Source organism: Cavia porcellus, unplaced genomic scaffold (assembly GCF_034190915.1).
Source record: "Cavia porcellus strain 051 isolate PalLab524CR breed Dunkin Hartley unplaced genomic scaffold, mCavPor4.1 scaffold_30, whole genome shotgun sequence".
Classification (NCBI taxonomy): Eukaryota; Metazoa; Chordata; class Mammalia; order Rodentia; family Caviidae; genus Cavia; species Cavia porcellus.
Window position 1 is genome coordinate 13786617 of NW_026947513.1, and position 26054 is coordinate 13812670.

Consider the following 26054-nt stretch of genomic DNA (forward strand, 5'->3'; position numbering starts at 1 on the left):
CTATACAATTTTAATACTTTTGTCAAAGTCTAATGACTTTGCTAAAACACAAGTGAAATTTCTAGTTCACAGGTTATATGTAGCTAACATAGGTAGCTAGAATAATCACTGCTTTTGGTTTTCCCATTTCTAGTAAAAACTGCCACAAGCTTACTGGTACAAAATAACACATAATTTTTATCTTAAGGTGCAGTAGGTCAGAAGTCTAAAGACAAATTTTGGTAAGACTGCCATCTTGCTAGCAGTTTCAAGAGAGAATTGTTTACTTGTCTTTTTCATCTTCCGAAGGCTCCATATGCTGTAACTCACAGTCTTGTATTCATAGTGCTCTGGTTTCTTGCTTCTATCATACGTCTGCTATTACTCTGATAGCACAGTCTTCTACTGATATCAAACCTTTGTGACATTCCTAGGCTATTTATTCTAGAATTGTCAAATGCAGAATCATCCAATAACACTAGCAAATCTGTTTACTTCTGCATGTGTTTATGTGTCCATGCATGCATAGGTAGGGTTGTGTCATGGTTTTTGTGGGTGGCCCCCAGGCCTCATATGTTTGCATTATGCATTTGTGATTGATTCATTGTCTAGTGCTTGGTTTGGGGCTGTGAGTGCTACACTGGCCTAGAAGTGGAGATGGGATGTAATGTAATGGCAGGAAGCAGGTGTGTCTCACTCTCTTTTGCCTGTTTCCTCTTTGCTGTATGCAGCAGCCGTGAACTGTGGTCTGCAATGCCAGCCTGCTTTGGAGCCAACTGAGTATGCACTAAACCTCCAAAAAACTGTACGAAATAAACCTTTCCTTTCCCAGCTTTGGGCTTCAGGTATTTTGTCTCACCAACGAATAAAAAGTAACTAAGACAAGATGTGTACACTAACCTGGTATTCTAGCTTTCAGTGATGCATCTTACCCAATACTTAAGATAAATTCCTTATAATAAATGCATTATTTTATATTCATTGAAATAAATAATACAAATTGAGACAAAATGAAGTAAATAACATGTATCAGATTGATGAAACTCTTTTCAGAAATCATGTATTGAGGAAAATCCTCGCAATGTAAAGATACCTCTGTAACTACATGTAACTAATTCTTAAATTCGTGACTACATTAAAATTCTTTATTATGAATAGATCATTTATGGTTATAATAAAATCACATCTCACAGAGATCTGAACACATGCAGTACTTAACACGGAGCGTAAATAAAAATATACTTTAAAAAATTGTTTAGACACACTTTAAAGGTTTTAATCTGATCTTTTTAGAAAGTAATCATTTCTCTATGGCTATTTTAGTATACAAAAAGCATCCTAAATTAGATTAATTAACTCTATATTGTTAAGGTGTCATTGTATTTTATCTCCACATTTGATTAGCTTTATATGTTGTTAGTGAATTTATGATCACATTAACTTTATTCATGTGTTGGAAAATGCAATAACTGGATGTAAATGGAGACCAAATTAAAGGTATTTGTAATATAAAATAATAAATATTTCATTTTCAATAACAAGGTTAACAGACCATTCTATGAACATTTCTATGAATGTTACATTATGATTAAATAAATTTTCCCTGCACAATTTCACTATTTAAAAAAACAAGAATTGTAGTTTTCCATTTCATCAATTATAACTTGTTGTTTGTACCTTGAGATAATTACATACTAAGGAAATTATTTCTAGTATTTCACTCCAGGAAGGAGACATATTTCCTTCGCGTTTCTGGCTTACTACCAGGAAGGGTGGCACTATTTCTAATCTGTTGTACAGATGTCAACATGAGCTCTCAAGCAGTTGAATATTAGTTACCTCACATTTTGTCACATTAATTGCTGCACTAAAATATGCTATTGATCTAACATACAGATACATATAGCAAACTCAATTCGCAAATGTAATAAATATCTGTTAGCTTTACGTAAAAATTGTTTCATGTAATTTTTCAGAATATTAATGAAACACAACTTTAAGATCTATTTCTATGCATACTAACAAATGCTAGTTAATTAGAAAAATAGTTCATTATATACTTTGCTTTTTAAGTTTTTTATTGGTACAATTTAAAGTACATACATTTTACAGTCATCTTGAGGAGATATCAAGTACTTAATTTTTTCTTCAATTTCCTTTCTGTACCTTCCCCTGCCCTCCCACCTTCTCTAAATCCCTTTACCCTTTTCCTTTTGCTGACATTAATTCATTGAGGTTTGTAGGATACAGTACATGACTTATCTTTAAACAAAACCTTTTACTTCAATGCTTTTTTAGAGAGGTTTTTAGTGAAATGAATTTGAAAAGTCATTGTCATCAATATTTATCAATATTGAACATTGAGCTCTACAGATGTGTTTACTTCTGCTATGGCTCAGAAAGTTCATAACCGACCAATCTGGTGGCAAATAACAGCTACACACTTAAAACAAAATACATGAAACTTTCTAAAAGCTTTGGGAACTGAAGAAAAGGAAATAGAACCTAAAGCAAAGTGAAAAGTTACATGAACCTTCCAGCATATAGTATAGTTTCTTCTTTCATTTTGTTTGTTTTTTCTTTTCTTTGTTGCCAGTCTTTCCCTCCCTCTCCTCCCCTTTTCTTTCCCTTCCTTTCCTGTCCTGTCCTGTCCTGTCCTGTCCTGTCCTGTCCTGTCCTGTCCTGTAGATAGGCCATAATTATACCTTGGTCCATGATCATAATTTTGATGACTCACAGTCTTTTTAAATTGAAGGATGAGAAGACAAAAACTAAAGTATCCTCAGTAATAAGCACAAGACAGAATTCTTGAAAAGAGACAAAGAGAGCAAAGAAAGTTGCATAAGTACCTATTGTGAAAATCTTTGGCTGATCCTAGTACAAACCATAAAGGTGATGGCCATAGCTAGCATGGCTTTAGGAAAATAAAGTTACTGAGTTGAGCTATGTGAACCCCTGATGAAAGCACAAAATTTTCATTTTAGACACATCCACGTTTATTGTTTGCTAAAACAAAACTATCAGGCTGAGTGAGGTGATGTATATTTCAAAATCCTGGTACTACTCAGCTCAAGTTGGAGAATCATAGGTTTGAGACCAGTCTGGGTGATTTCATTAGATCTTTTTAAAAATAAAATTAAAAGGAGAAGGAATGTAGCTGAGTGTAAAGAAGCCCCTGAGTTTGATTGTCAGCTGTGAGAAAATAATAAATATCCTGAGAGAAGACAGCATAAACTAAAGTTCCTACAGTATAATATTTTGGATATAGTCAACATAGTACTTGACCTATGAAGAGCAATGGCAATGTATTTCCTTATCAAAGGAAAATAAAAGCATGATATGTTTGGACCAGTAAAACACCCAGGGTGATATGTCATGGAGGTAAGTCATGGAGGTGAGCCATGGGTAGGATATATGGCCCCTGTCTCACTTCATCTGTGGCACAGATTATTAAGTATCAGGAGTAAAAGATTACCTTCAAAACCTATGACTCTAGAGCAGAATTTGAAAATGCATAATTTGTTTTGTTAAACACCGTTATGTTATTATTATAACATAGGATGACTTAATCTAAGAAAACCTGTAGTCACCTAGTTATTTGGAAATTAATGAATATTACTGAAAAATGCAACAGATAATCATGCCAAGTCAATGATTCATTTAAGCAACACCCAGAAGACTAGTAGAGCACACTTCTAAGTAAGTCTGGGAAGGTTATGTAAGTGTGATTCTAGGAAGTACATATGCTTCCTGGCCCATTTCCTCTCTGACAATTGTTCCTGCTCTGCCATGAAATGAGCATCTTTGCTCTCATACATTTCCATCATGATGGAAGGGAGACTTTAAAGTTGTGACACAATAAAATCGGTCCTTCTTTAAATTTTGGTATCGGGTATTGTATTCTAGAAATAGGCAAGCTGACTATTACAAAGAACATGTGATTATTTTTCATGAGTGTCTCATTTACAGTGATTTGCATTGCTATTTGTTTGATTTTGATGTGTGGATGCTCAGAATGTGTGGATGCTTAAGATATCTAATTAACATTATAATATATTCATTGAAAAACATTTGAAGCTGTGTCATGTTATGAAGACATAGAGATATCAATGACTTGAAAGTAATTAATATCAATTTGCATATGCTACATTATATGTTTATTAAAAGATCAAACTATCCATCTACAATTAGAACTTTGTTTCTACAATTTTAAGCTGGTCGTATATTCTTAAATTTTCTCTTAAAATGATGCACAACTACAAAAAGTGAATATTATCAACAAAGTATAAGTATACATTCATTAACCATATATGCTGCAAGTATGAAACACAGAGATCACAATAAATTAAATAAACAACATGAACACAGAAGTTATAGAATTAAACACATTATACAGAACATAAACAGCTTATGTAATTGTTTCAAAATAATAAGAAAGATGAAAATAAAAAAACAATAATCATAGTGAAATGAAGGAATAGAAAATCTAATCAATTTATGTTCCAAATTCAGTATTTCTGATCTAAATAAAATAAAATATGAGCTAAAATATCAAAATTACTAATATTTATATATAAGGAGCTTAAAAAATAATTTTAGCTTTTCATTTGATATTCTTATAGTCATTGTTCTTGAAAAAACGATTTAAGTAAACTGTATATAAATAATTTCCTAAATTGAGGTTAAGCATTAAAATTTTAAAAACTGTTATTCCCTAAAACACATTATCCATATCTTGAAATACTGAATATAATTTGAAACAGTTTCTTTCTTTTTTTCTAGTAATTAATCCATCAAAAAATTATTCTATATAATTTATAGTTATGCTCAATAAATTTGCATTTATTCCTTCAAATTTTGTTGTTTTCTCTTGTTTAGTATATAAGTGTCTTCAGTGTCTGGAGGCTTCAAAGTATAATGAATTCATGCACTGCTCAATTTGCAAGGATTCAACTTACCTTTTTATTTACTTTAAAATAGTGCAAATCAATATACCTTCAGATGAAAAATGCATCAAATTTATCTTTCTCAAGGATATGGTGTGGAGTATGATAATCTCAGGAGATGCTGGACACACTGAACAGACCACAGACCGTACAGTCATAAGGGTAGATAACCAGCATTCTACCACACTGCAGATAATGTTTGTTGCTATAAGTAATCCATAAATTAAATGACAAATTAAAATGCATTATACAGTAATTTTAATCTTTGATGATTTTGTCCAACAACAGAAAAAATAGATATTTTGAGTAAATTTAAGATAGGCCAGCTAGGCTTTGATGTTTCATTAATTTAGATGTAGCAAATGTATTGTTCTCTTCTGTTATATTATATTACAGTGGGTTTATTATAATATAACCCCATTGTAAATTGAAAAGTGTTTGTATTGGGAACATCAGGTAAATTGCAGGAGTGTGCACCTGTAAGGAGGCCAATCAAGTAAAATATTTCTTGCTACTTAGAAAAATCAGATACTAACCAGTTTTAAAAGTAGCCAATGTAAAGTGTGTTTGTGATAAATTTACCAATCCCACAGTACTCACTTGGACAGAATGTTGAAAATTTTGATGTCCATAGTAGACTAATCTCGCATTTTAAAAATGTTCTGCTTGTTTTTTTTTTTTTTTTTTATGCTACACAGTATTGTTCTTTTCAGTAATTCAGTCCTTCCTGTGGATAAAATGTTTGAAGTTCCTAATAGCTCATTTTCTTAGACTGTTTTGTGTTCATAGTGAGCAGTGACCTTGTACACTACTTTTCTTGGTGTATTTTCAATAAAGTGCATATAAGCCTCAAGATATTTTAGCAACGGTGATATCTCCTTCTAAAATAGATCTGACATTGTCATTAGTCATTCAGAGAAGGCCGAGCGGTTAATCTACTTTGTCTTTTCACTGGACATCAAATGCTGAAGCTTACAAGGCAAAATTTCTATCCCTCTCCATCAGTTGTCTGCTTATTATTTTTAGAAATACCAAATTTTGTACTGCAAATATAAATCTGGGGTAATTAATCACACAGTTTCTTTTCATGTATTTATCTGCTTAATCTCTTGTCATTTGAAATAAATCCCAACTGTCCCTAGAAGAATGTTTCCTTTTTCTTTGTCAGAATATGCATCATTCAAAATGTTCAAAGAGATAAAAGAATCTAAAGAATGTTTAAATGCAACCTGAGTGACATTTCCCAGAGATACAACCCCAAAATATGATTTGTTTCCTGTGCTGTCAGTTCATCTCGTTTCAGTGTCAAGGGGATTGTCAAATGAGGTCAGATATGCCTCCTGTTTTTGAACTCAATTCTGATGAAACTGCTGAATTTGTAATAATGTAAAACAGAGTCTTCAAATCTTATGTCCATAAATCATAAAAATTTAATAAAGAGCGCTCAGTCAAAATGTTTTGTACTATCTGACATCTAAGAAAACTGTGTTGGTCCCAGTGGCTACTTGTTCAGATGTTTTGATCTGCTAACAACAAAAAACAGGGACAAAAACCTTAAACATGTTTCTACAGTACTACTTTGAAATCTGGAATTACTATATAGCATGTCCTGTATTACTCTTTTTGCTTTAGGTATTTGAAATTACTTGCTTTGCTTTAGGTATTTGAAGTTATATATCCTTCCATACAAAATTTAGGGATTTTGTTTTGTTTTGTTTTCTATCTCTGAGTAGAAAGTCCTTGGTATTTTGACAGTCGTTGCTTTGAATCCTTAGATCAGTTTTGATATTATCAATATTTTACAACATGAATTCTTTTGATGCATCTAAGTTAGATCCTTTCATTTCCTGGTATCGTCTTGAATTCTTTTCCCTAGATTTTTTATCAAGTTCATTATTTTTACACTTGTGAAAGATTTATTTTCTTGAATTCTTTGTCAGAAAGTTAATTATTGGTATACAGATAAGCTTCTGATTTTTGAATGTTAATTTTACGTCATATTACACTACTGAATTTGTTAACTATAGCGGTTTTTTGGGTCAATTAAATATCAAACCATATCACTTTCAAGCAAATAATTTTACTTCTTTATTTCCAATTTCCACCTCTTTTATTACTTTCTTTTTCATAAGTCCTAAAATTCATGTTTTGTACTAAATAAGTATAATATTGATGAACATTCTTATCCTATATTTTACAAAAATAGTAATTTTTCTTCTTATCAGTATGATATTTGCTGTAAGTTTGTCATTGACAGCCTTTTTTTTTGATGAGTATGATACTTCTACATCAAATTTCTTTAGAATTTTTATGAACAGATGTTGATATTTATGAAAGCCAGTTTCTGCCTTTTTCAAGATGAATGAATAGCTTTTATATTGATTTTATTTATGTAAACAGACATCCAGACCAATGGAATACCAGAGAAGTACCAAAACTGAACCCAAACATCTGAAACTTACCATTTTTTAATGAAAAGACAAGAGTTTATTTAGATCACTGTATGATGCCAAGGGGAATAATAGGTTATTTCCCATAAGAATCATGCAGTCAGAGTGAAAGTTTGGGGATTTTATAAGGTTTTGAGGATATGTCAAATTACATAGTTGGTAAATATGCTTATCTAAAGAACTCCTTTTTCCTGAATCATTTAGCCTTTGTATATCGGCCAGGAACAGTTTAAAGCTATGTTTAGAGTTACAACTTTGACAAGACTATTTCTTCTGTTTTACAGAGGTCTTGAGCTTTAGATACGAAGGTGATAAGGAGATCTATACATATCCTTTTACAGAAGATGAACCGGGACTCACTGAGAGGAATGAATGGGTCTTAAATAAGATGTTTTGTTGTTGCCTTATGACTACTCACCATGAGCAGACTAGGATGCCTTTAGGCTAAAGGCCTTTGTTGTTGAATGGCTTTAACCAGAATTCTATAGTTAAAGTTTTAACCCCTTTGATCCAAATGGGAAGACTCAGGATTTTCTCCTGAGAGGTTAGCAAAGTCAAGCCATTGATGAAGGATGAAATGGTCACATTCATAAAGAGCTGTTGAATTTCCAAGTATGTGTAGCTTGTTCCCTGGGGCTGATAACTAAGACTAAATTGGGAAACAATCTCTAAACAAGTTTCTGCAACATGTTCATGAAGTATTCGTGCACATATCATTGATAATTGTTGGATGCTAGAAGAAATAACCAGAAAAGACAGTTAAGTAGGAATATAACAAAGATAAGGATACTCATAACAATAATAATAATGATTAGTAGCTATGTTAGTCCCAGAAAGATTTTGGGACCAATTCTAGACAAATAGTCTAATACATTTACAAAAGAAAATACAGCCTTTTTAACAAACAGATTCGAGAAAACTGGATTCTGTATATCCAGAATATTGAAATTAGATTCCAATATCTCAGCATGTATAAAAATCAACTCAAAATGAATCAGAGAACTGAAACTTTGAAGCTACTTGAAGAAACTATGGGGAAAATATTTGAAGATATAAACACAGGCAATGATTTATTTCAGAGTACTCCAAGAACTTCAGAAATAAAAGCAAGAAGAGAAAAATGAGATCATATCAAATTGAAAATGTTCTTCACAACAATGGAAGCAATCAACAAACTGAGGAGGTAGCCTACAGGGTATGGGAAAATGTTTGTCAGTTGCTCTTCCAACAGAGAATTAATGTCAGAATATATAAAGAACTCAAAATTTTAACATGAACAGAATAGTTCACCCAATCAATTAGTGTCCAAATCATCTGAATGATTATTTCTCAAAAGAAAACATACAAATGGCATGCACATATATATAAACATTTGTAATTATCAAGGAAATCAAACCATGACTATAGCAAATTCCACCTCATCACAGTCACTGTGGCTTACTATTATCAACATAATAGCAATAAATGCTGGCAAATGGGACTATAGTACAGGTACTGTGAAAAATATTAAGAAGGTTTCATTAGGCAAGAGAAATTAGGGAAGAGAATAGAGACAGAGGGAAAGGGAGGAGGCAGAGGAGGAGATCAAGAAAGTGTGTTAGCAAGTGTGAACATGATGAATAGGCACACACACAAATGTGACACTGAAATCCTTGTATTAATGAGTTAATTTTTGTTTTAAAATGCTTAAATACTCATGTAGTTTGAGATTTTTGCAGACACTGTTTATTCTTATGCTCTACTGGAGAAAAAAAAGCAGTGCAAGGAGAAGTGACACCCACAAATTTCAGACATGAATCCGAATATTTTGCTCTATCCCATTCAAATAAAAACACAAAGTTATTTTTGCTTGATTTTCCTAAACACTATAGTCTGTGTTAAAGCTCACTTAATATATATAAATTACAGTTCATAAACTGACATATTTGGTAAATGAATTAGATGTTAAGTAGTTATTTGCCATCAAACAAACTTACATATGTAATACATGATTATCTAATTCCATGACAAGATTGAAGAAAATTTAACAGGCACATGTAAATTACCATAGTTTAATTGAGAAGCTATAGCCATTATATTTCATAAATTGTATATATATATATATATATATATATTTATTTATATTTCATATATTTAATTTTATATAATTATGTTGTTTCTCAGTATTTAGGATTATTCACTGCTTCAATTTAAAATTTCATCTTTATTACAGTAATATAGTCTTACAATTTTTAATCCTATATTGAAAATTCATGTTTTATGTAATTTGACCTTTTCTTCTGTACATTTCAATGTACATGATTATTTCAGTTTGCCACATGGAAAAGGACAATAAAAATGAATGAACTGGAATATTAACTGAAGACCACATATCTTGGATTATTTTTAAAAATGTCATTTAGGAAAATTGTGACGTTTGGTACCATTGTACTGGCCTAAAATTTCCAAATATTGATTTAATCCAGGCTAGCTTTATTTGCATTTCAAAGACGCCTAAAATATGTAGGAATTTAATGCATCCTAATTTTATTGACTGGAAATATAATTTTTTAAATAAAATTCTAGACATTGAATTAAATGATACTTCATATGGCTTCTCAACCTGTGCAATTTATGCTTATCATTAGGAAGGGTACATTTCTCCTAGCACAACATTTGAAGTAATCAGCATCACTCAGTGGTGTCATAGAGAGCAATTAATATAATCAATCATTTTATATGAAATATTTAAATAAAAAGTACTCCACATTCGTATAATACTGATCAGTAATAATGGAATCAAACTAGTTTTTCAAAAGCCTTCCTAGGTTTACTCTTTTGTATATAGATTGCTTGAATCCATCCAAGTAAAAATTCTTGGAAAATAATTAAGTATTTTTACTGTGCTACTTTTGCAAAAATAATAAAAAATAATTAACAAATATAAATCTAATAGCATCAACCACTGTGTCTGAACTCCTACATGAGCATAATTACAGCCAATTGTCAGTTATCACATCTAAAAAGGGCAAGTTTTCTTCAATATTTCAACCTGTATCTTACCTGTTTCAATTATTAACATACCCTTCTCAGTTCACAGAAGATCAGAGTTTGCTACTTCTTGACTAAACTACAAAATTTCAATGAAACTGCTTTTTGTAAGACTAAGAAAGTAAACTCCACAGGGATCAAGAATAATCTAATAATTTTTTAAAGAAAATGATAAAAAGTATCATGCAAGTAGATGAAGCAAATCTTGTTATTAAGAACTGGAAATAGAACAGTCAATAAATTGATTAAAAATATTGGATCCCAAATGTTATCAAACAGTCTTAGGAGATTTGCCTCTTATCTGAAGTACTTGTAAGCTCATGATCGGTTTTTAGATCTTTCTTCATTTCTATACATTGTTTATGATCCCCAAAAGCTGGAAAGCAATTTTTAAAATGAACAAATTAAGCATGAAAGTGCAAGCCCACAATCTCAACTACTTAGGAGGTCAAATTGGATGCCAAAGGAGCCATTTGGTGCATTCGTGGGTCAAAATAAAATTAAAATGATCTGGGAGTTTAACTTAATGGTAGAGTACTAATTTAGGGACCTTAGGTTCAACACCAGTACTGCATAAAGGTCAAATCAAATCACATTTTACAACTACAGAAGAGCAACAATACGAATGAAGAAAAGAAACTGGATCAAACAATTTGAGTCTTCTTATAAATTACTTTCTTCAGGCCTACTTCCCTGCCTCCCTTCTTGTCCTTCCTCCCTTCTCACCCTTCCTCACTTCCCTTCTTTTCTTTCATTCATTCATTCTTCCTTTTTATCCTTACTACCAGAAGTCAAATTTGAACTGTTTAAGATGTATATTCCTGGACGTTCCAGACTGCCACCCTGAGCCCGCCCCTCAGCCCTCAATGCCTGAAGCACCCCAGCAAGCCTTAGACACACAGCTCACCACCACAGGCCCTCTCCTTGGCCCAGAAGACTTGAGATGCCCCTGGCAAACTCCATAGTCTGGCCCCTTCAGCCCAGAATGCCTGGGACACCGCTGAGATGCCTGAGATGCCTGGACTGCCACCATGAGCCCAACCCTTGGCCCAGAACACCTGAGAGGCCCCAGGCCTCTGCCACGTGCCCACCCCTTGGGGAATCACTCAATCTCCTGGACCTAGTACTGTGGTTGATCTTTTGCTCCAACCCCTTCTCCCAGAACCTTGGACTACAGCAGATTACTGTGCTGACTCCATGGGAGACTCAGGAACCCTCACCCAAAGAGAAGATCTCAGCAGGCTCCAGTCAGTGTGATGAGTTTGCCCCTAAAATAGAGGTCTGCAGTGGGTAAATAGAAGTGGAAGTGAGCTCCCTCCAAAGGTAAGACCTTGGCAAATCTGGCACAAGAGTGAGTAATCCCCTTCTCCACACAGAGAACATCAGACAGGTTGAGGAGTGCACAATAAGGCCTCCCCCAACTTGGAGAAAATTAAAAGACTTTATGAGGCACCCAGTGACACAGTAGGGCCTGAGCTGACACAAACACTATAAACAGAGAGATCTGGTGAACTGCAACAACATAAAGACATAACAACATCAGGAAATAAGAATTGGTCTACATCAATACTTCTAGGCTAGATAACCCAGGAAGAATATAGGACTCAATCAACAGGCCCTGCAGGAGGAATTCAAATGACTGGCTCTCCTCACACTTGTGGCACTCAGCAATCGGACAAATATCAATCACACAGTAGGACACTAAAATTCATGCTACAGATAGTTGAGACTGTTGGGATTGAAAGACCAACTATTCACCCAAAAGGCAAAAATGACAAAACAAAAAGGTAAAATGCAATCTCAAAAGTCTAGTCCATTAAGAGCAAGTACAGGTGACACTGAAATAGAGGACTTTAAAAGTCATACACCACAAATCTCTGAAATGATAGCAAATGAAGTAAAGAAACAAATCCATGAGGCCATAGAGGAAATCAAATTAGAAATAATGTCTCACATAAAGACAGAAATAATGACCTTAGTAAATGAATTGCTCAACATAGCTGGAGAAAAGTTAGATTAAAAAATAAGGACGATGGGAAATTGGTTGAAATTTTGAATGGATAATGTAGAAAACAAGCACTATCCATAAACAAATACAAAGAGATATCCAAGACACAAAAATTCTATTGAAATCTGACAAAAATGAAGCTGAGGATAGAATTTCAGACCTTAAGAACCGGATCACAGAAAGCAGTCATGAAAGGGTAGAATTTATAGAAATAACAAAGCATCATTAAATGACAATCCAGCAGCTTCACGATGATGCCAAGAGAAACAATATAAGATTAATAGACATCAGTGAAGATGCAGGAGTCAATGCAAATGATATAGCAGAATATTTAACAAACATGGGGGAAAATGTGATATATAAACAAGTAAGGTATATTGAATGCTGAACAGTCACAACCAACATAAATCTATACCAGACATATAACAATTAAGATTCCAGACATACAGCATAGAATCAGAAAACTAAAAGCTATTAGAAAAAAGACACAATTCACCGATCAAGGAAAGTCCATTAAAATCACAGCAGATTTTTCAGCACAAACCCTCAAATCAAGACAAGCTTGAAGTATTCCAAGCCCCCCCCCCCAAAAAAAAAAAAAACCTTTCAAACCAGACTGATATAGCCAGCAAAACTGTCTTTCAAATTTAATGGAGAAACAGGATACTTCAATGACAAAGAACAACTGAAGAAATTCATGTTCACCTAACAAACCCTAGAAAGAGTACTGAAAGACAGGCTAGATAGAGATAAAAATGACCGCAATCTCCAGAATAACAACAGAAAGAAACCACCAGGCTGGACAATAATTAAACAAGGGAGAAAAGCAGGAAACCAACAACAGGAACACAACAACATGACAAAGTCAAGCCAATGCATATCAGTGATATCCATAAATGTAAATGGGCTAAGTCCACCTATCAAATGATACAGGTTGACAGAATGGATAAAGAAACAGGATCGCACAATGTGCTGTATACAAAAACATATGTGACTCAAAAAGAAACTCATAGACTAAAAGTCAAAGGATGGAAAACAGTATTCTGTGCAACAGGAACCCAGAAAAAGTCAAGGATATGTATTATGTTTGCAGACAAAGTGAACTTCAAATCTAAAATGACTAAAAGAGATAAAGAAGGCCACTACATACTTGAGGTTGAAAACTATAGGAGGAATAACTTACAATTATAAATACATATGCACCAAATATAGAAGCAATCAACCATATGAGACAAATACTAATGGAAATGAAAAAAAAAAACAAATTCACAAGAACACAATTATAATAGGAGACCTTAATACCCCACTGTCACAGAGAGATAGATCAACTAGACAAAAACTCAGCAAAGAAATGACAGAACTGAATCATATCTGTGAGCAAATGGACTTAGTGGATGTTTACAGAGTGTTCCACCCAACCAAATCAGAATACACATTCTTTTCAGCTGCACATGGGACATTCTGCAAAGTAGATCTATATCATCCTATAAAACATTCTTAACTAAATGCAAAGGGAGCAAAATTATCCCATGTATAATATCTGATCATAGTGTACTAAAATTGGAAATCAGTGGCAAAAAGATCCTGCAAAACCCATACAAATACATGAAAATTAAATAACAACCTTCTGAATAACCAGTGGGTTACAGATGAAATCAATGAAATAAATTTCAATAAATACAATGCAATGAAAATGCAAATACAACATACCATAACCTATGGGATGCAATGAAAGCAGTCCTAAGAGGGAAATATATAGCAATAAATAGTCATATCAAGAAAACAGAATGAACACAAATAACCTAATGCTACATCTCAAACTTCTAGAAAAGGAAGAGCAAGTCAAACCCAAAGTTCACAGAAAAGAGAAAACTGTAAAGATTAGTATAGAAATTAATGCAGCTGAAACTAAAACAACAATAAAAATAATTAATGAACCAAAGAGTTGGTTTTGGAGAGAATAAACAAAATTGATAACCTCTGGCCAACCTTATCAAGAAAAAGAAAGAAAACACTCAAATTCACACGATAGGGACAGAAAAGAGGGAAATTAGTACAGATCCCATGGAAATTCATGAACACCTACTTTGAAAATCCCTGCTCACATAGGGTGGAAAACACAGAGGAAATGGACAGATTAGTAGAAACATATGAACTACTAAAGCTCAATCAAGAAGATACAACAATTTTGAATAACCCAATTATTAGCTACTGAAATCCAAAACATGATTAAAAACTTACCAACAAAGAAAAGTCCTGATGGATTCATGCCTAAATTTTATATGAAATTTGGATATTTAATGCCAATCTTTTTAAACTCTTCAAAGAAATTGAAAGAGAAGCAGCCTTCCCTAATTCATTCTTGGAGGCAAGTATCACTCTGATACCAAAACCAGAGAAAGATCCAACCATAATGGAGAACTATAGACCAGTATCACTAATGAACATTGATACAAAGATTCTCAGTAAAATATTGGCAAATAATACAATGCAGAAAGTCATAAAGAAGATTATACACAACAACCAAGTGGGATTTATTCCAGGAATGCAGCGATAGTTCAACATATGCAAATCAATAAATGTAATACACCACATCAACAGAGCCAAAAATAAAAATCACATGATCATCTCAATAGATGCAGAAAAAGCTTTTGATAAAGTCCAACATCTGTTCATGACAAAAACTTTACAGATCCTTGGAACGGATGAGTTTACTACTTATAAATCAAAGCAATTTAAAATGTAATAGTATATGATTCATTTTTCAAATATAATTCAAATGTAACATCTTTCATTACCTAATTACATATGATTTCAGAAATATTAGTAAATATTTTAAGATAATACATTTTTATTTAACTATATGACATAATTTTGACTATATATATATATATATATATATATATATATATATATAGTCTTTGTGTTTGTTGAACCTTAATGTGATCTGAGGTATGTTTTACTGTAACCTTTCCTTTATATTCCTCCTCCACTGAAATTCAAGAAAATATAAGAATGAGCAGGAAAACATAATTTAGGAAAAATTATCATAAATATGTATGGGATAAATTTCTGTTTTACAATAATGTCCCCTTGTTTGAAAAGGAAGAAAATGTTCAGATGGGAAGTGGAACTAGGGAGGATAGGGAGGGAAAGAAAAAAAGGTAAAGAAAAAGAAAAGAAGAATGGAGACAAATGTTTTGTAAATAAGGAGAGGAAGGGTGGTTGAAGAGAGGGGAGGGAAATTTGGAAAAAAAAAAAAAGAAGAATCCATATATATTATGTACAGGTTCAAATTCCCCATGACGAATGTGATCATTGTCTATATCTAAAATGTACTAACAAATTTAATTTAAAAGCAAACAAATATTCAGTAGTAAATCTTCAGTTTTCATGCTTTATATTCTATATCCTTTCCTCTGATAACCCTAAATGATTCTGAGATAGGGAATTATTCAAAGGGACCAATAAGACCCATTTTCCAAGAATTTCAAAATATAAATACGAATGGACAAAGAATTATCCTATCCAAATCAAATTGCTATTGTATTACATTATTTTGATGTGCTTATTTTATAATAAATTCTTTTTTCACCTTTCAGGAATATATATCTTTTTTATTTAAAGAAAGAAAGAAAAAATTTTAAAAAATAGAAAAAAAGAATAATACAAAATTCAAAAAAATTAACATCATAAAATCGTTAGTTGGTATATTACATATTGCCATCTTAAAAATAGCTGTTAAAGTTAAAAAATCAAAATATAAAACGTGCCTAAGTGGTGACAGGTGAAAATATTTGGGTATTCACACTTCATTGTGTGCTACATGTATCAGAGGAATGAGGGTGAAATTAACCTCTCAAATAACACTGAGATCAAAAGTAGTGTCAAATCTCCTAAAGATCCCATAAATATGAAATCTCAAAAGAGTAAAAGTTTGATTTGACATCCAAATATTGGTCTTAATTTATAGACAAATATTAAATTGGCAATAGCAGAATACCACTTATACAGAGCAGCCTCTTTTCTCAACCCCTGAACCTAGGCCCATTCACAGGAAGCTATTCTCTTGTTTGTCTGAACTCTTTGGATCTCTAGTGATAAAGACCTTGTGTTGTATTTCCCCACTTTGTGTATAAAATATATCTTTATTTGCTATGGTTTTCCAATAAAACATTAAATAACATGAAAATAGGCAATCTAACTTAGATTTTCTCAGAATAGAATCAGAGATTGAGGTTTGAAAGCAGAATTTTTACTAGAGAGTATTTAAAGAGGAAAAGTAAATGCCCAACCAATAAATGCAACTGCAAGAATTATGGAAGTAGGTTTAAAATGAAGTAGCACTTTTCATCAAGGCCAAATATGATTTCTTTAAGTTAGTTTTGATAGTGCAATTGTCTTTCATAGAGGTTCAGGTTGAACACAAGAAATGAGGGCTTTATACTGTAAAATACAACTCTCTGTATGTGCACTACCACCAAAGGGAAGGTAATAAGTCTTGGTTTGATTGAGAACTTGTCTGGAAGTGAGCTCATTGAGCAATCAGTAGAAAACCAGACAAATATCTTATGGAATGTGTGCACTTTTATGAAAGGAAATCTGGGTGCCAAACTATAGCTTGCCTATGGCTTACACCCAGAATTCTTCACGTGGAATAACTTTTTTCTTACCAGTTTATCCCATTTTGGACCAGTGTACCCAGTTTCTTGTGTGTTTTCCTGGGGAAATATTCCATCTTTTGATGAGTAGCTGAAACTACAAGCCCTGTATTTGTACCTGGTGTTGAGTTCATGAATGATGCTCATATATCTTCTTTCTCTGACAGACATTTCTAACCATTACAGTTTTCACGCACACACAATAAGCACCTCCATTTGGGTAAATATTTATGTATGGTTTCCCAGGCTGTATTTTGTAAGTGCTCAGAGCGATATTTTTCTCATGTCTTTTTCAGGATAAAAATGACACAGTTGCCGATCTATCGTCAACACTGATCAAAGATGAGAAAGATAAGCCTAGTAACTACTTGGACTTAAAACTTATATCTTATACCATTGTACAGCAGAAGCTTCACCTTATTTTAAGGATCAGGATCATTTTCCTTTCTTATATTTCACTGTCTTAGCAGTAGAGTTTAAAAAATTACAAAGCAGAGCCATGCACTGGTGGAAACTTACTCTTTTGGGAAACACGAGAATTTACATCTATAGAACATAAAGATTTGAAAGCAGTAAACACAACTTTCCCAAGGGAGTCCCATGGAGTAACTGCAATCAGGGATATTCCTTCTACCTCCAGATTCAGGAGAAGAATATTCTTACCACTGGGAGCATTTCAGTGTAAAATCGTAACTTACTTACCATGTCCTTGAAGGATGATAATCCATATTCATGTAATGTTAGCTTCAAGCGGCTGCCTCCACTCTTTCTCTAAAATGTCAGCCATTGTTCTCTCAGTACTACAGTAAACATTATGATCAGCAGAACTCACAATTATGTGTTTTCCATTTTTCTTCCATAACCTTAAATATTACCAGGTCAAATGCAATCTCAGACTAGGTCCTGGGTCCATGATTCAAACACATTATAAGTCCTCAAAAAATAGTGCTGTTTGAAATTCTGCAAACAGAAAAAGAAAACCCACATTTGGGACTGGTATTGTATTCCCTCATAATAAATAGCATCTCTCTCTCTCTCTCTCTCTCTCTCTCTCTCTCTCTCTCTCTATCTCTCTCTCTCTCTGTCTCTCTCTCTCTGTATCCCCCAGCATTCATGGAATCAGTGTAGACTCAGAATGAAATCAAATGAAATCAAATGCCTAGCTGGATTCCTAGAGAGACAATAGTTTATCAGGGTTTGGGACTTTTTGGTATTCTTGCCAGTTTGGACAGTAAGCTGGGCAAGTATTTAATAAGTCCATGTTTAGGGTCATATGTTTTTAGCATCATAAATACCTCCATCTCTGTTATTCTACCTCATAATTTCACACTGAATTTGTGCCAGCATTGAATGGTGAAGGATGCAATGTAATAAATGTCAACTTGCTAGGTAATTTCTATCTCTTGTGTATAGCCTATTGGATTACTGTTAATACACAGAATAATAATCTCATATTGGAGACATTTTTCTGTAGGCTATCTACACTCTTCTTTCTGCATATTTCTTTTCTGCTAATCTCCCAGTCTTCTTCCTTCTATGCCTTTGATCAACCAGCCCACATTAACAATTGCCTGTAATACTGAGTGTGTATAGTCTAATGTCAGTCACTTCTCTTTTCACTCAAAAGATGACAGGCTGTACTACATGACAGTCTGCTTTTTAGGGGGAAATGTACTCACCATTGTCTTTCGGAACCATCTCTGAGTATAGTTTCAATGCATTCAGTGTTCATTTTTTGGCTTGCAAAGGACTGCAACAACCACAGATCTGAGCTGAGGTGCAAACATGATGACAATGTTGGAGTACGGGATGCTTTATTATACATCATCTATGTTTCCTGTGAATGACTCATGTCAAGACTTGATCTGCTCCTTCAATCCTTTGATGAATTGGTCCTTATTTCATAACTGTGGCCATATGGTCACTTCCAGGAACAAATTTTCCAATAACACACCAAGAGCATTTTTAAAAATTGTCTATAATTCTGTAATGTATAGTTAACCAATAGTATATCATTTTAATACAGAATGCTAGATGAAATTTGAAGACATTAAGCTGTTAAGCTAGAAACAAAAGGAGAGATACTATATGATTTCACTTTTATGAAGGTCCTAAAGCATTCAGGAATCATAGAAGCAAAAATTATAATGGTGCTTGATTATGATGGGGGAATGGAATACTCAGGGATTATCATTTATGAGAACAGAATTTCAAGATGGGAAGATAAGGAAGTTCTGGAGGTGGATTGCACTGATAGTTACATGATTTATTGCCACTGAGCCACTAAAATACAATATAAAGTGTGGTCAAAAGATATATTAAATACCTAAACTTTTAGAAATTACAGTGACAGACTGATTGCCATTACTCCCTCAAAATATTCCCTTTTGCTTTGAACACACTCTTCCCATTGGTTTTTTTTTTTTTTTTGTCATTTTCTACAGTAGATTTGAAGGTTCTTTTTTATAAATATTTTTAGTAGTTTTGTCATAGTTGCCTTGATGATGCTAATTGATTCAAAATAGTTACCTTTCATTGTTATTTTGATTTTATCAAAAAGCAAGAATTTGTATATGAAAAAGATTTGTATGTGTCAGATCTCGTGAATAACATGAATGAATATGCACTGTAGTATTTTTCCAAGATTTCTTTTCAACTACGTGGCACTCAGGGGCATCAGGAGCTATAAATTTTATCACAACTTGTAAAGACTCTCATGAAAGAGAACTCCTAGAACTGCTTCAGAAAGTGGCAAAAATTGTAAGATAGGTTTGTGTGGAGTGAGGGAGAATAGTTTGAGGAAGATGAGTATCTATCAATATGAATATAACTAGTAAATACGTTAAACATTCACTGTGTATCACATATTTTTTTAAGTTTAAAAAATACTAAATGTTCTTTTTCTATAATATGCTGTGGCTTAAATAAATAGCTAAATGACTCTTTAGGGAAGATCTGAGCAAAATATTGTCATATGCCCTTGCTGTGACATTGAAAGTTCTGTCTTTCTTTGCTAAAGGTCTGGGTTTATCTTCAGTCAATTGATTCTAAAAATACAGCCTTAATCAGTGTTGGGTTAAATATATAGTGTAAAACTGATCTTAATTGGTCTTAAGGATCTTTTTTAAAATCATTTCCAATCCTCTCTGTGGTCACCTTTCTCAGTTGCCTGTGCAAACTATTCATTCACTATAATTCTATCTACTATTTTCTATTGCATAATCACTACCACCTGATCATGACTATTTTAAAATTTGAAGATTCACATTATTTTCAGAGAGCTCAATATTCTGCTACTTGTAGGATGTACTCATATGACCCTTGAAGCACATCAAAGACAACAGGACTAGTGTCCCATTTTATGAATGAGGATATTCAGGCACAGGAAGTTGGTAGGACATTCATTGTAGAAAATAAAATATTATCAATTAAAAATTCTTCCCTATCAAAAATTACCAACCAAATACTAATTAGTCCAAGTGAAAAATCAAGAAATGTATGTTATCTCAAATGGAAATTTCATTCTTCTTTCAAAACATATGCTCACTATAAATCTATTTATTAGAATTACTGATAGATGAGAGTCAGGATATAATGTAACAGTAAGTTAGAAACATTAAAAACATAAAAAATTACATTTCTGTGACACAAAGAACACAAGCCAGAATTCAGGTAGTCTTTTTTAGTGCTTTCAAAGCTTTGTTTTACTAAGTAAAACCTTTTACTTTTAAATGACAACAGAACATAAAAAGGCTGTAAAGTGGTTGACAAGAGCAAGAAAGCCACTTCCCCAATTGACTCATAAAACCTTACTCATGATTATAATCCCATTTGTGGTTCACCTTGCTGTTCATTGTGGGGCTTTTATAGTCTGAAATCCCATAAAACATAACCTGAGAAAATGAATGGCAGATTTATTTCAGTACATTGTTATCATAGCAACCACATAATATCTGGAGAGGCAGACAGCTAGTAGGTCAAAGGGACAGTTCCTCTCAGAATAAAGTTGAATATATCAATATACTATATATAGCATACATTTTATACATGCTTTCATTCTTTGAAGCAAAACTAGTTAGTTTTACACAAATAACAAAAAATGCATGAATTTGTCACTCTCGCATAGAAACATTCTGAGTAAGAAAATGAAAATATCTTTTCTGAGCATGTTTGAATATTAGAATAATAGGGCAATAAGAATATTGTAACCTTATTTTGGTAAACTTTAAAGACTATTAGTTTAGAATCTATTATATTGTTTACCCACCTGTAATCACTTTTTGAATAGGTGACTATAGCACAATTAAAATATAGATATTATAAAAGTAAAAAGTGCAGAAACTGATCAAAAGGAAAGAACAACTGGGAAGAAGGAAAGGAGACAATAAAAAGGGAAAGATCACATATATGATATTACATATATATAAAGGATTATCCATATGATATTATGTGTGTCATATAATTATATATTATATCATATATATACAAGATAGATAATCACACTACTAACAACTATTAGTTCATCAAAAAGACTGCTTTGTGCTTTCATTGATCATTTTTATGTTTTCATCTTATCATATTTGCAAATAGTTTGAAGATAACAATACATGATATATTAACCATTGTTAATCTCCTATTATATTGTTTTGAAATTCTGTATTACCATTTTTGTTCTTTTTTATTTTAAAATAAAAAATCTAGTGCTTTTACCTTTATATGTCCTGTTAATAACTTGCACAACATGAGACTACAGCAACTTTAAATACAAATGCATTATTTCATTAATATATTTGTTTGTGTATATTCTTAAAAATCTATATCAAAAAACATTTACTTAAAGTTACTGAACTAATTCATAATATAAAATTTTAAAATCATATTTTTGATATGATAAAAGCATTAAATAAATTTTCATAATTATAAAATTTAGCATATAGCTTTAGAATTTTTATAAATCACAATTTTATATAAGAAGAATCAACAGGGAAAGAAAAATATTTAATTGTATGTTTATTTCTTTGGTGATTTTTAGACTTGTTCAACTATAAATACAAGTATAAAAGCTAAATGCAAATTATTTTATTTGAGTATTCATGATTCAGAAGAAATTTTAGGATCATCTAATGTAGATAGTCACAATTTAACTCTATAGAAATGTATATGTTTATGTAATATACAGTATTTATTGTTTACATTATAGAAGACACTGAATGCTAAAATTGGACCTACATAATACACTACACAAAATATTTTATCTTGTCTTTTCCTAAAGAGAATTTTTTTCCCAGAATCATGTGACTGACTTACAGGCATAGAGTTACTTGACCACAGATTTTTTAAAAAGGAAAATCTTTGACTCAGAAATATGTTTATGATTGAATTTTCCATTCTTATAAAGTTACACAAGTTTTTGAAAGACATTTTCTCCGGCACCATACAAGATAAATGCTTTCATTCTCCTTTACAATGTATGGAAAAGGAATAATACAAATGAAGAAACTTTAGTTACTTGAGCTAAATGACGTTTGAATTAGAATGAATGGGAATCACATTTTTGTGACATAGATGATAATGATTTTATTATTACAATGACAACAACAACAAAAAAAGACTTTGTGAGGTCCAGTATTTCAAGCTACCCTAGTGCTTCACTTTAATTTTATTGCCCTCAATTTCTTATTTCTTTTTAGTTTATAAGGTTAAAAATATTTCATGGATTTCTCTTAAATAATAAGTACATACAATAATAACAAGAACCTCTAGCATCTAACATTTCCTCAGAATTTAACAGTAACTATCATCATAAAACATTAGTTCATTATTATATATGTGTACTCCCTTTTAACACTGCATTTGGAGAATTTCAAAGGCATTGGAAACTGTTAAATTTGAACTTTTATTCATATGATAGCATTTTTTATTCCATATTATTGTGGCCCGTGAAAAACTTTTTCTCATCTCATGTGTTAGTACCAAATATATATTGAGGCTTTACAGATGAAAGATGCAAAAGACCAAAGTGTTGTAACAACTGTATCAGAAGCATATGTAGATGGCTCTGTGTAAGCCAGGAAAATATAAACACATGACAGAAGAGAAAAACTTGAAAAGAAATTTACAGAGAGAGAGAAAGAGAGACACAGGAAGAGAGAGAGAGAGAGAGAGAGAGAGAGAGAGAGAGAGAGAGAGAGACAGAGACAGAGAGACAGAGAGACAGAGAGACAGAGATGGCACTCCACTCCAATAGAAACTTAAAGGGAACATTATGAAATATTTCCATAGAGTAGAGTTTTGTCCTGGGAGTAGAACTGACATAATAACTGATCCTATGAAATTACCCATTTTATCATTACTGCTATGGTTTCTGTCCAGATGTCTGCCCAAAGCCTCATGCAGTCGTGATGGGAAGGGCAGGCTTTTCACAGATGGCTGAATCTAGAGTTTGTGATTGATTCATGGTCCAATGCTGGGATTACAGGTATGAGTGCTACACCTCTCCCCAACCAGTACATGTAGTCTTCATTCAATGTAAGGGACAAAATATGCCTGTTTTTTCTCTCTCTTGTTGCCTTATCTCTCCTTTCCTGTGATGAATGGTTGCCATTCTGCTATATGTCACCCTGACTTGGAGCCAGTTAATTATGGTCAGACTCTTTCACAAATTGTGAGAAAAATAAAACTTTGCTCCATTAATTTTGGGCATTTGATATTTTGCCTCAGCAATGAGATAAGTAATTAAGACAATTAGTGTTTTGTTTTTAATGGAAGTCTGTAGCATGGTTCATGGCTTTATCTGATTCTTCTTTCCTTTTCTACAATGATCTTGTTCTACTGCAGCAGCTACCATGTCCGATAAATTTCATGTTCCACACATTTGCCATTTGGGCCAGATGTCTGCTCTTGCTGGAGAGAAAAATGGCTTCTTATGTAGTAGCAGTAGCTTGATCAGTCCAGTTGCCCCATGACTTGAGTTTCTGGTTCTTTCTGTTATCTGTATCCTATAATCCCTGAGGTTCCATTTCTTCAAACATGTGAGTGGGGATGTCTCAGCCAGTCTTATATACAAAAAGAAAATACAGCTTCTACTAGTTTGTAATAAAGTATGAATGCTGATACTGGTAATTATACCACTACTCTCTCCTATATGTTTTCCCGGTCAACTCAACAGCTTATCCAATATGCAGATTGGCATTAGAAGTGAAATGCTTTACTATCTATGAGTGGAAGGAGATAAGGCAAGAGGAAGAAATTTTTTTAGACTAAATGTTGGTATATTTTCGTTTCTGTGACTCTGACCCTCTCTAAGAAGATCTAGCAAAGGCAATACTGAAAGGTCAGAGAAATAAGCTACAGGGAATCTTTCCTTGATATCTAGTGCTTGAAAAGATGCTGAACATTTTCTAAGAGCAATGATGATGTCTAAGGTCAGTTCTTTTCTCGGTCCTGGCTTGTTATGTTCTTCAGTCCTTTTAACACCACACCATGCTATCAACATTTCCTACTTTCCAATGTCTGCTTTATGTGTTGTAAGTCAAGAGATAATAAAAACAATGCAGATAACGGAAGATAAAAATGTATGCCTAAATTATTTAAATGGCACCACTTGGTGTTGGACTTGAAAAAGCATATCTAATTCATTTTCTACTGGATGAATTCTAGTGCATCTTAATGTTGATACAATGTATTTACAATGTAAGTCACGAATAAAATAATACAATGTAAGTCACGAATAAAATCTAAATTTTTGTAGTGTCTATATTGAAAACAGTGATTTTAATATTTTACTTAATATAATATTTCAAAAACATTTTAACATATAATCAGCATAAAATGGTCAATAATATTTTGGTCAACACATTATTTTGTTATCCTGACTTTTCAAAACTAAAGAGCATTGTAGAGTACAGCATGTTTCAATTTGGACTGTCTGTAATTGACATGCTTAACAGTGTTGACTTCATTAAAAGGCAATAAAGGTGCATCCCCACTGATTCCTTCTTTTCTAAGAATAGAAATGAGGCTCCCCAATTTCCTCAAAGTTAGTTGACTATTCTCTCTCACCTATACTGTCTCAGTTGAGTGTAGAAAATGAAATGAAATTTATTCAATTTAATGAAATTTGTTCCTCTGGGCAAAAATTGTCATATATACCTTTTCTTGTTGCTGAAACAAAATACTCAACACAAAAATTTAAAGAGGGAAAGGATTACTTAGCTAATAATTTTTGGAGGTTTTAGTCTTCAATCAGCTGGCTCCAAGAAGGTTGATATGACTGAAAAGCAGCCATTCATGGTGGCAAAGACGGAGAAAGCAACAGGAGCAAAAAAAAAAAAAAAAAAAATGTGAGGGGGAAGCCTTTTTTCATCCCTTATATTGTAAGCAGGCTACCCGCCCTAGAGTAGGCGTAGCATTCACATCATCTCCATGGCCTCCTCTTGCACAGGCTGAGGATGTTTATCAAGTGAGGACTCTGGTTCCCAAGTGAGTCAAGCTGGAAATGCTATAACTCTATTTACTGAGGTGAGGGCATGAAAACGCAGTCCAGGTTTAACAAGCTGTGTTCAAAAAGCCTGCCTTCATGACCACTTGAGGTTTGGGGAGAATATCAACACACAATGATAGATGATGGCTTTCATCTATTGGTAATCACATTTATTTGAGCCTTTTCTGTCACATGTTACAGATATTCTCCAGCTTGCCATGTGTTTTATCTCCTCTGTTGCAAAAAGGAAAAAAAAAAAAAAAAAAAAAAAAAAAAAACAAAAAAAAAAAAAAACATGGCTTTGTTCAAGATGAGGAGATGCTTCTCATAACATTCCAGAGTGTATACATGCATTGTAAAGACTTAGCATTGTTTTAGTTCACTGTTTAAAATAATTAGAAGTACAACATTTGTCTGTTGATAGATGCTTGGTGTAGTAGCCTTCTACATTGTTCAAAAGTTATTTATGAATGTGTTAGAAATATAAATCATTTCTTC